Consider the following 12086-nt stretch of genomic DNA (forward strand, 5'->3'; position numbering starts at 1 on the left):
TGCTTTATTTCTATACCTGTCATGAAACTCCAGTAGTTTTGTAAGAAAATTTCCCATCTTTATACCTGTAATTGAACTCAAGTAAGATTGTAAGACAATTTCTAATCCCTGACATGTTAGTTTTCCTAATAAAGTCTTCTCTCTAGATGCTCCAGTGCTCTCTTCCTGACAATGTTCAACATTCTTTATACACAGCGCATGTTGATGGCAGAATATGCATAATTTAGTACCTCCTCTCTGTCCTTTTGATTTAATATGTAAAATGCATTTAAGTTTAATATGTGAAATACATTGGCTACCTTCCAGTTGTTAGGTAGATGTTCCATCCCTGACTTCTGTTCAAAGATCTTCACTATAAGGTCACACAGTAATTTTCCTTCCCTCAGAACTCATGAGATATATGTGATAGATATTAATTGCAATGTATATAGATAAAACAAGATATTATAGTGACTTGTGATATTTGTTTTTACAAGATTGTTTACCTGTGGTCACTATATCAGTTTAATAGGTTTATTATGCACCTGATACCCATCCTATGAGCATTCGTCAAAAGATTACAGAGGCACTTAATGGGTCCAGGGACTGAGGTCCTATATTTTGTTAGCTAAACAAGTTAGAGTAGTGATGTATCATATATAAAAATATCAAATATATTATTTAGTACTGTTTTGGAGTTAGAAATTGCTGTATTTTAGTAATGGAAGCTGCAGTTGCCAAAGAGTTGTCAAGTTAGGATTTAGTTTTAAGACAAAACAAAGTAAATCTCAGCCTGTTATCTTCCTTCTAACTGTGATTTAATTCCTGTTTAATCTTTCATATGCTATGTATGAAGAATATATATATGAAGTTAATAACATTATAATAAATTATTGTCACTTGATATACTTATTGTTTTTACATGAGCTTGAAAATATTAGTCATACCAGTAGTGTTTAATTTTAAATATGCAAATGTTTGATGCATAAATGATTAACAGTTAAGATGAAAATTATACTTGAAGTAAAGAGCAAAGGGACAAGGACCAATATTCTAAGTGTTTTAATTACTAATGTACACTATATAGCAAAGTTCCTATAATGTTCTTTATTTTTTTTTAATGTTTTTAGAATTTGTCATCTTGGAGATGGATTGTTGTTCATTCACAATCAAACTTATAAATTAAAACAGCAGATTTTGTTTACCTGGTAAATATTATACAGAATCACAGGTTTTACTACATTCTTTTTTTATAAAAATGTTCATATCTTTGCCTAGTTTTCTCCAGCATTATTCAAGAAGTGTTGATACTTATAACTAAAACAAATATAAAATCTAGTGATACTTTTCAGGATAATTATCAGAGTCTTTTGACAGCGTCACTAATTAACATATTCATAAGAAATTGTGCATAAAGAATAATTTTATCAAGTTTTCTTTCAATAAAATATGACATGATTACTGAAGAGCACAAGAATGTTCCTTGTTGAAGTTATTAATATTGTATTATAAAACACTTTAATAAATCATGAATATATTACAGTATGACTAGCAACTGCAAGTGTTTTGTGAAGATGGTGTTACAAGTGTTGTGAAGATGGTGTTACAAGTGTTGTGAAGATGGTGTTACAAGTGTTGTGAAGATGGTGTTACAAGTGTTGTGGAGATGGTGCTACAAGTGTTGTGGAGATGGTGCTACAAGTGTTGTGAAGATGGTGTTACAAGTGTTGTGAAGATGGTGTTACAAGTGTTGTGAAGATGGTGTTACAAGTGTTGTGAAGATGGTGTTACAAGTGTTGTGGAGATGGTGTTACAAGTGTTTTGTGAAGATGGTTTAGTGTCTGATATGTGGAAGATGGTTAATGTAATTCCTATTCTTAAAACAGGGGACAAGTTGTTACCGTCAAATTACCGCCCAATAAGCCTGACCACAATTGTAGGCAAATTACTAGAGTCAATTATAGCTGAGATTATAAGAAGCCATCTCGATAAGCATAGCTTGATTAATGATACTCAGCATGGATTCACAAGAGGCTGGTCTTGTCTAACTAATTTATTAACTTTCTTCAGTAAAGCTTTTGAGGCTGTTGGCCACGATAAAGAATTTGATATTATTTACTTAGATTTTAGTAAGGCTTTTGACAGAGTTCCGCACAAAAGACTGTTAAAGAAAGTGGCAGCTCATGGCATTGGGGGAAGGGTGCTCTCGTGGATCGAATCATGGCTCACAGACAGGAAACAGAGAGTGTCCATAAATGGGGTTAAATCCGAGTGGGGATCGGTAACAAGCGGCGTTCCACAGGGGTCAGTCTTGGGCCCTTTGTTGTTTATAATGTATATCAATGATCTTGATGAAGGAATTAGTAGTGACATGAGCAAATTCGCCGATGACACAAAGATAGGTAGGATAATTGATTCAAACGTAGATGTTAGGGAACTTCAGAAAGATTTAGACAAACTCTATTCTTGGTCAGAAAAGTGGCAGATGCAGTTCAATGTAGATAAATGCAAGGTTCTGAAGCTCGGGAGTGTCCATAACCCTAGCACTTACAAGTTAAATAATGTAGAACTTAGCCATACAGATTGCGAAAAGGACTTGGGGGTTATGGTAAGCAGCAACCTTAAACCAAGACAGCAATGCTTAAGCGTACGTAATAAAGCAAATAGATTATTGGGATTTATATCAAGAAGTGTAAGCAACAGAAGTCCAGAGGTCATACTGCAGCTTTATACATCATTAGTAAGGCCTCACCTAGATTATGCAGCTCAGTTCTGGTCTCCATATTACAGAATGGACATAAATTCGTTAGAAAACATTCAGCGTAGGATGACTAAATTAATACATAGCATTAGAAATCTTCCTTATGAAGAAAGATTGAAGACTCTTAAGTTACATTCACTTGTTAGACGAAGAATGAGGGGAGACCTGATCGAAGTGTATAAGTGAAAGATAGGTATTAATAAAGGGGATATTAACAAGGTCTTGAGGATATCTCTCCAAGAGAGAACCCACAGTAATGGATTTAAATTAGATAAGTTTAGATTTAGAAAGGACATAGGAAAGTATTGGTTTGGAAATAGGGTAGTTGATGAGTGGAACAGTCTACCTAGTTGGGTTATTGAGGCTAGGACTTTGGGTAGTTTCAAATTTAGGTTGGATAAGTACATGAGTGGGAGGGGTTGGATTTGAGTGGGATTTGCACATCAGAGCTTATTTCTTGGGTAGCATTGAAAATTGGGTAGGGCAAATGTTTTGTTAGTGGGATGAATTGTAAAGGACCTGCCTAGTATGGGCCAACAGGCCTGCTGCAGTGTTCCTCCTTTCTTATGTTCTTATGTTCTTAAGTGTTGTGAAGGTGTTACAAGTGTTGTGAAGATGGTGTTACAAGTGTTGTGAAGATGGTGTTACAAGTGTTTTGTGAAGATGGTGTTACAAGTGTTGTGGAGATGGTGTTACAAGTGTTGTGAAGATGGTGTTACAAGTGTTTTGTGAAGATGGTGTTACAAGTGTTGTGGAGATGGTCTTACAAGTGTTTTGTGAAGATGGTGTTACAAGTGTTTTGTGAAGATGGTGTTACAAGTGTTGTAAAGATGGTGTTACAAGTGTTTTGTGAAGATGGTGTTACAAGTGTTTTGTGAAGATGGTGTTACAAGTGTTGTGAAGATGGTGTTACAAGTGTTTTGTGAAGATGGTGTTACAAGTGTTGTGAAGATGGTGTTACAAGTGTTGTGAAGATGGTGTTACAAGTGTTGTGAAGATGGTGTTACAAGTGTTGTGAAGATGGTGTTACAAGTGTTGTGGAGATGGTGTTACAAGTGTTGTGAAGATGGTGTTACAAGTGTTTTGTGAAGATGGTGTTACAAGTGTTGTGAAGATGGTGTTACAAGTGTTGTGAAGATGGTGTTACAAGTGTTGTGAAGATGGTGTTACAAGTGTTTTGTGAAGATGGTGTTACAAGTGTTGTGAAGATGGTGTTACAAGTGTTTTGTGAAGATGGTGTTACAAGTGTTGTGGAGATGGTGTTACAAGTGTTGTGAAGATGGTGTTACAAGTGTTGTGAAGATGGTGTTACAAGTGTTTTGTGAAGATGGTGTTACAAGTGTTGTGAAGATGGTGTTACAAATGTTGTGAAGATGGTGTTACAAGTGTTGTGAAGATGGTGTTACAAGTGTTGTGAAGATGGTGTTACAAGTGTTTGTGAAGATAGTGTTACAAGTGTTGTGAAGATGGTGTTACAAGTGTTGTGAAGATGGTGTTACAAGTGTTGTGAAGATGGTGTTACAAGTGTTGTGAAGATGGTGTTGCAAGTGTTGTGAAGATGGTGTTACAAGTGTTGTGAAGATGGTGTTACAAGTGTTGTGAAGATGGTGCTACAAGTGTTGTGAAGATGGTGTTGCAAGTGTTGTGAAGATGGTGTTACAAGTGTTGTGAAGATGGTGTTACAAGTGTTGTGAAGATGGTGATACAAGTGTTTGTGAAGATGGTGTTACAAGTGTTGTGGAGATGGTGTTACAAGTGTTGTGAAGATGGTGATACAAGTGTTTGTGAAGATGGTGTTACAAGTGTTGTGAAGATGGTGTTACAAGTGTTGTGAAGATGGTGTTACAAGTGTTGTGAAGATGGTGATACAAGTGTTGTGAAGATGGTGTTACAAGTGTTGTGAAGATGGTGTTACAAGTGTTGTGAAGATGGTGTTACAAGTGTTGTGAAGATGGTGATACAAGTGTTTGTGAAGATGGTGTTACAAGTGTTGTGGAGATGGTGTTACAAGTGTTGTGGAGATGGTGCTACAAGTGTTGTGAAGATGGTGTTACAAGTGTTTGTGAAGATGGTGTTACAAGTGTTGTGGAGATGGTGTTACAAGTGTTTGTGAAGATGGTGTTACAAGTGTTGTGGAGATGGTGCTACAAGTGTTGTGAAGATGGTGTTACAAGTGTTTGTGAAGATGGTGTTACAAGTGTTTTGTGAAGATGGTGTTACAAGTGTTGTGGAGATGGTGTTACAAGTGTTGTGAAGATGGTGTTACAAGTGTTGTGAAGATGGTGTTACAAGTGTTGTGAAGATGGTGTTACAAGTGTTGTGGAGATGGTGTTACAAGTGTTTGTGAATTTGGCATTACAAGTATTAATACCTGGGGTATAGTCCACAGTGTGCTATCTTACCGGCTAATACCCTTTTTCTCAGAAAAAAAAAACAGCTACTGTTAATTTATTTTAGAGGAGTGTAGTATTATAAGGTTTACTTCAACAATACCCAGTCATACCACTTTGTCAGGTCAGTTATTCAATACTATAGGCAAGCAATGATCTCAATTCAATATACTGTACTGAACATTTGTTAAAAATTGCTGTAAGAATTATAACTTGCCATTGATTTTTCAGTAATCTTTATCATTACTGTCTTAATCAATATTACAGTGCACTATTTTGAATTTTACAGGTAATATGTTAATATCATCCTCGTGGGTGTTGATGTTTTTAATTCTAAATATGGTTGTGATACTGCATGTTTTATGATGAAAATATATATAATGTACCACATAGTAGTGCTTTCTTAAGGGCAGCACCAGTGAGAGTTGTTTATCATATGTTTCTTCACTATGTATCACATTGTTGCAATCTCTTCACATCCAGCATAGCCAGTCAGTGCATTCTCTTCACCATGTCAGCAGTCATTACATTCATTTAATAATGTAACCAGTAAGTATATTCTTTTTACCATATATCCAGTCATTATATTGCCATCACCACATAAACAGTCATTATATTTTTTTCACTATGTGTCCAGTCATTACATTAGTTTCACAATACAACCAAGCATTATATTCTCTTCACATTGTAAACAATCATTACATTATTTTCATCACTTTCTAATCAATTATATTATATGATGTTGTTCACTGTGAGCAGTCATTACATTTCCTTCAGCACCCTGCAAGTAATCATTGCATATTGATTTTGACAAATATTCCATATCATTTGTGAAGACTGGAACAATTATTTATTTCCAGGTCATTATATAAATGGAACTAAAGTTGTGGCTCTTCATCTTGCACCTCTTATAAAGTATTGTTAATTTTTGTAAGTTATCTCAGTGAGAAGGAGAGTAGGTGTTACTTCCATTTTATTTATTATAAAAGTTAATTTTACAGTGTAAGAGCAAGTACAGTCATGAAATTTCTTATCACCAAAGGATGTTAATTAAATCCAATATTGCATGTTGCTTGTCGCACTTAATACTATAACTGACTTGGTTTTAGTTGCAGTTTGTCTTTTAACCCTTTCAGGGTTTCCGATGTACTAGTACGGCTTATGCACCAGGGTTATTGACGTACTAGTACGCATAAATTCTAGCACCTTCAAATCTAGCGAGAGAAAGCTGGTAGGCCTACATATGAAAGAATGGGTCTATGTGGTCAGTGTGCACAGTATAAAAAAAATCCTGTAGCACACAGTGTGTAATGAGAAAAAAAAAAACTTTGACCGTGTATTTGGTTTAAAACAGCGACTTTGCACTGTATTTTTGTATGGTATTTATGGTTGTATTCTAGTTTTCCTGGTCTCATTTTATAGAATGGAAGACATATTACAGAAATTAAGATGATTTTGATTGGTTTTACAACGAAAAGTACCTTGAAATTGAGCTCAAAGTAGCAGAAAGGATCACTTGGACAACGAAATATGGATTCCAGGTTACAACCTATACAGATGCGACAGATTGAACAGGCAAAGGGGGGGGGGTGGCCTGTATATCGCAGAGTCACTTATTTGCACAGAACTGCTTAATGCCTCAAATGATGTAGTGGAAGTTTTAGCATTAAAGATCGAGAACCAAAACCTAGTCATTGTGGTAGTCTACAAGCCTCCGGATGCAACGTCCCAGCAATTCCAGGAACAACTGTTGAAAATTGACCACTGTCTGGAAAATCTTCCAGCTCCAGCCCCCAACATCTTGCTCCTGGGGGGATTTCAACATGGGGCACCTAAAATGGAGGAATATAGCAAATAATGTTGTTGCAGTGATAACACCAGGAGGCAGCTCAGACGAGAACTCACACACACGAGCTTTGAAATCTCTGCACAAAATTCAACTTAAACCAGCAAATAATAGAGCCTACTAGACTGGAGAATACACTAGACCTCATCTTCACTAACAATGATGATCTGATACAAAATGTCACCATATCAAAAACAATATACTCAGATCACAACATAATCGAGGTTCAGACATGTATGCGTGGAGCCCCAGACCAACAAAATGAGATCAGTCATGAGGGAGCCTTTACCAAATTCAACTTCAATAACGAGAACATAAAGTGGGACCAAGTAAACCAAGTCCTAAACGATATAAGCTTGGAAGATAGACTAAGCGACAAAAACCCCAACTTATGCCTAGAACAGATTAACTCTGTGGCACTCGATGTATGCTCAAGGCTTATTCCTTTAAGAAAAAGGAGGAGTAGATATAAAATAGAAAGAGACAGGTGCTCCCCTTACAGGCGACGGAAAAGAATAACAGAGCAGCTAAAAGATGCCAATATATCTAAAATGCATAGGGAGACACTGATCAGAGAAATAGCAAACATCGAACTAAAGCTAAAGGAATCTTATAGGAGTGAGGAATTGCGGGAAGAACTAAAAGCCATAAACGAAATCGAAAGAAACCCAAAGTATTTCTTTTCTTATGCCAAATCAAAGTCGAGAACAACACCCAGTATTGGGCCCCTACTTAAACAAGATGTGTCCTACACAGATGACAGCAAGGAAATGAGTGAGCTACTCAAGTACCAATATGACTCAGTTTTTAGCAAGCCGCTAACCAGACTGAGAGCCGAAGATCTAAATGAATTTTTTATGAGAGTTCCACAGAATTTGGTAAACACAAGCCTATCTGATGCTATCCTGATGCTAAATGACTTTGAACATGTGATAAATGACATGCCCATGCACTCTGCCCAAGGGACAGACTCATGGAAATCCCTGTTCATCTAGAACTGCAAGAAGCCCCTATCACGTGCTTTTACCATCCTATGGAGAGGGAGCATGGACACGGGGGTCGTCCCACAGTTACTAAAAGCAACAGACATAGCCCCACTCCACAAAGGGGGCAGTAAAGCAATAGCAAAGAACTACAGACTGATAGCACTAATATCCCATATTATAAAAATCTTTGGAAGGGTCCTAAGAAGCAAGATCGCCACCCATCTAGATACCCATCAATTCCGCAACCCAGGGCAACATGGGTTTCTGTGACCAGGCCTCCTGGTGGATCAGAGCCTGATCAACCAGGCTGTTGCTGCTGGCTGCACGCAAACCAACGTACGAGCCACAGCCCGGCTGGTCAGGAACCGACTTTAGGTGCTTGTCCAGTGCCAGCTTGAAGACTGCCAGGGGTCTGTTGGTAATCCCCCTTATGTATGCTGGGAGGCAGTTGAACAGTCTCGGGCCCCTGACACTTATTGTATGGTCTCGTAACGTGCTAGTGACACCCCTGCTTTTCATTGGGGGGATGGTGCATCGTCTGCCAAGTCTTTTGCTTTCGTAGTGTGTGATTTTCGTGTGCAAGTTCGGTACTAGTCCCTCCAGGATTTTCCAGGTGTATATAATCATGTACCTCTCCCGCCTGCATTCCAGGGAATACAGGTTTAGGAACCTCAAGCGCTCCCAGTAATTGAGGTGTTTTATCTCCGATATGCGTGAAGGTTCTCTGTACATTTTCTAGGTCAGCAATTTCACCTGCCTTGAAGGGTGCTGTTAGTGTGCAGCAATATTCCAGCCTAGATAGAACAAGTGACCTGAAGAGTGTCATCATGGGCTTGGCCTCCCTAGTTTTGAAGGTTCTCATTATCCACCCTGTCATTTTTCTAGCAGATGCGATTGATACAATGTTATGGTCCTTGAAGGTGAGATCCTCCGACATGATCACTCCCAGGTCTTTGACGTTGGTGTTTCGCTCTATTTTGTGGCCAGAATTTGTTTTGTACTCTGATGACGATTTAATTTCCTCGTGTTTACCATATCTGAGTAATTGAAATTTCTCATCATTGAACTTCATATTGTTTTCTGTAGCCCACTGAAAGATTTGGTTGATGTCCGCCTGGAGCCTTTCAGTGTCTGCAATGGAAGACACTGTCATGCAGATTCGGGTGTCATCTGCAAAGGAAGACACGGTGCTGTGGCTGACATTCTTGTCTATGTCGGATATGAGGATGAGGAACAAGATGGGAGTGAGTACTGTGCCTTGTGGAACAGAGCTTTTCACCGTAGCTGCCTCGGACTTTACTCTGTTGACGACTACTCTCTGTGTTCTGTTAGTGAGGAAATTATAGATCCATCGACCGACTTTTCCTGTTATTCCTTTAGCACGCATTTTGTGCCCTATTACGCCATGGTCACACTTGTCGAAGGCTTTTGCAAAGTCTGTATATATTACATCTGCATTCTTTTTGTCTTCTAGTGCATTTAGGACCTTGTCGTAGTGATCCAATAGTTGAGACAGACAGGAGCGACCTGTTCTAAACCCATGTTGCCCTGGGTTGTGTAATTGATGGGTTTCTAGATGGGTGGTGATCTTGCTTCTTAGGACCCTTTCAAAGATTTTTATGATATGGGATGTTAGTGCTATTGGTCTGTAGTTCTTTGCTGTTGCTTTACTGCCCCCTCTGTGGAGTGGGGCTATGTCTGTTGTTTTTAGTAACTGTGGGACGACCCCCGTGTCCATGCTCCCTCTCCATAAGATGGAAAAGGCTCGTGATAGGGGCTTCTTGCAGTTCTTGATGAACACGGAGTTCCATGAGTCTGGCCCTGGGGCAGAGTGCATGGGCATGTCATTTATCGCCTGTTCGAAGTCATTTGGCGTCAGGATAACATCGGATAGGCTTGTGTTAATCAAATTTTGTGGCTCTCTCATAAAAAATTAATTTTGATCTTCGACTCTCAGTCTGGTTAGTGGCTTGCTAAAAACTGAGTCATATTGGGACTTGAGTAGCTCACTCATTTTCTTGCTGTCATCTGTGTAGGACCCATCTTGTTTAAGTAGGGGCCCAATACTGGACGTTGTTCTCGACTTTGATTTGGCATAGGAGAAGAAATACTTTGGGTTTCTTTCAATTTCATTTATGGCTTTTAGTTCTTCCCGCAATTCCTGACTCCTAAAGGATTCCTTTAGCTTAAGTTCGATGCTTGCTATTTCTCTGACCAGTGTCTCCCTACGCATTTCAGATATATTGACCTCTTTTAGCCGCTCTGTTATTCTTTTCCGTCGCCTGTAAAGGGAGCGCCTGTCTCTTTCTATTTTACATCTACTCCTCCTTCTTCTTAGAGGAATAAGCCTTGTGCATACATCGAGTGCCACCAAGTTAATCTGTTCTAGGCATAAGTTGGGGTCTGTGTTGCTTAGTATATCTTCCCAGCTTATATCAGTTAGGACTTGGTTTACTTGGTCCCACTTTATGTTTTTGTTATTGAAGTTGAATTTGGTGAATGCTCCCTCGTGACTAGTCTCATTATGTCGGTCTGGGGCTCCACGCATACATGTCTGAACCTCAATTATGTTGTGATCTGAGTATATTGTTTTTGATATGGTGACATTTCGTATCACATCATCATTGTTAGTGAAGATGAGGTCTAGTGTATTCTCCAATCTAGTAGGCTCTATTATTTGCTGGTTTAAATTGAATTTTGTGCAGAGATTTAAAAGCTCGTGTGAGTGTGAGTTTTCATCAGAGCTGCCTCCTGGTGTTATTACTGCAACAATATTATTTGCTATATTCCTCCATTTTAGGTGCCTTAAGTTGAAATCCCCCAGGAGCAAAATGTTGGGTGCAGGAGCTGGAAGGTTTTCCAGACAGTGGTCAATTTTTAACAGCTGTTCCTGGAATTGCTGGGATGTTGCATCCGGAGGCTTGTAGACTACCACAATGACTAGGTTTTGGTTCTCAACCTTTACTGCTAAAACTTCCACTACATCATTTGAGGCATTAAGCAGTTCTGTGCAAACAAGTGACTCTGCAATGTACAGGCCAACCCCCCCCCCCCTTTTGCCTGTTCACTCTGTCACATCTGTATAGGTTGTAACCTGGGATCCATATTTCGTTGTCCAAGTGATCCTTTATGTGGGTCTCAGTGAAAGCCGCGAACATTGCCTTTGCCTCTGCAAGCAGTCCATGGATGAAAGGTATTTTGTTGTTTGTTGCTGGCTTTAGACCCTGTATATTTGCAAAGAAGAATGTTATCAGACTGGTGGTATTGTTGGTACTGGGGGGGGGGAATTTTTTTTCCGGCATTAGTATCTGTATCTGTTGGTTTGGAGTGGAGGCCATCGACTGTGGTTCCACTCCAGGAATGACTGGATTTGGTGTACGATTTCTGCCATTTCCTGCCAGTTTTTTTTTTTTTTTTTTTTTTTTTTTTTTTTTTTTTTTTTTTTTTTTCTCCTTCCTGGCACTAAAAAACCTCTCCCTCTTGAGTGGCTGTGGCTACCCAGGTTTTCCCATGGCCTGGATGTTTTGTATCTTTTTGTCCCCTTTAGATGGTATGCCTGGCAATTTAAGTTATAGCACAGTCTTTCCTGTACTGAAGAGGTACACAGTTCAGGGTGAAAAAGCTTACAGGAAGGGAGTTTGCATTTTCCTGTTGTCATATGGGCATGGCATTTTCTAGGGTGTTCATAGTTGCACGTCCCATCTGTTTTTCCAGATTTCCCATGCCTGCAGATACCAAGTGCATAGTATGTGCACAGGCTTGGTTTCCGTTTGCCTTGGGTTTCTGTGACTGTATTCTCTGTTGGTGCATATTTCCCTGTCTTACTCCTATCCTCCCTAGCACCAACAATGGAGCTCCCACCAGTTGTTTTTGGTAATATATCTTCACTATTGCTAGTGGAGTCCTCTTGTTTGCTATTTCCTGCGGTATTTCTAGTTTGCAATATTGGTTTTATCTTATCTTTGACTACACTTGTTTCCCTACTACGGCTCCTGTCCCCTATGAGATCATTTATATGTATTCCTTCCTGGGTATAATTCCTGACTACCTGGACAAAATCTCCAGCTTCACCATTACTGTCTCCCAGGACAGCACCTCCAGCTTCACCATTACTGTCTTCCAGG

Source organism: Cherax quadricarinatus, chromosome 15, assembly GCF_038502225.1.
Source record: "Cherax quadricarinatus isolate ZL_2023a chromosome 15, ASM3850222v1, whole genome shotgun sequence".
Classification (NCBI taxonomy): Eukaryota; Metazoa; Arthropoda; class Malacostraca; order Decapoda; family Parastacidae; genus Cherax; species Cherax quadricarinatus.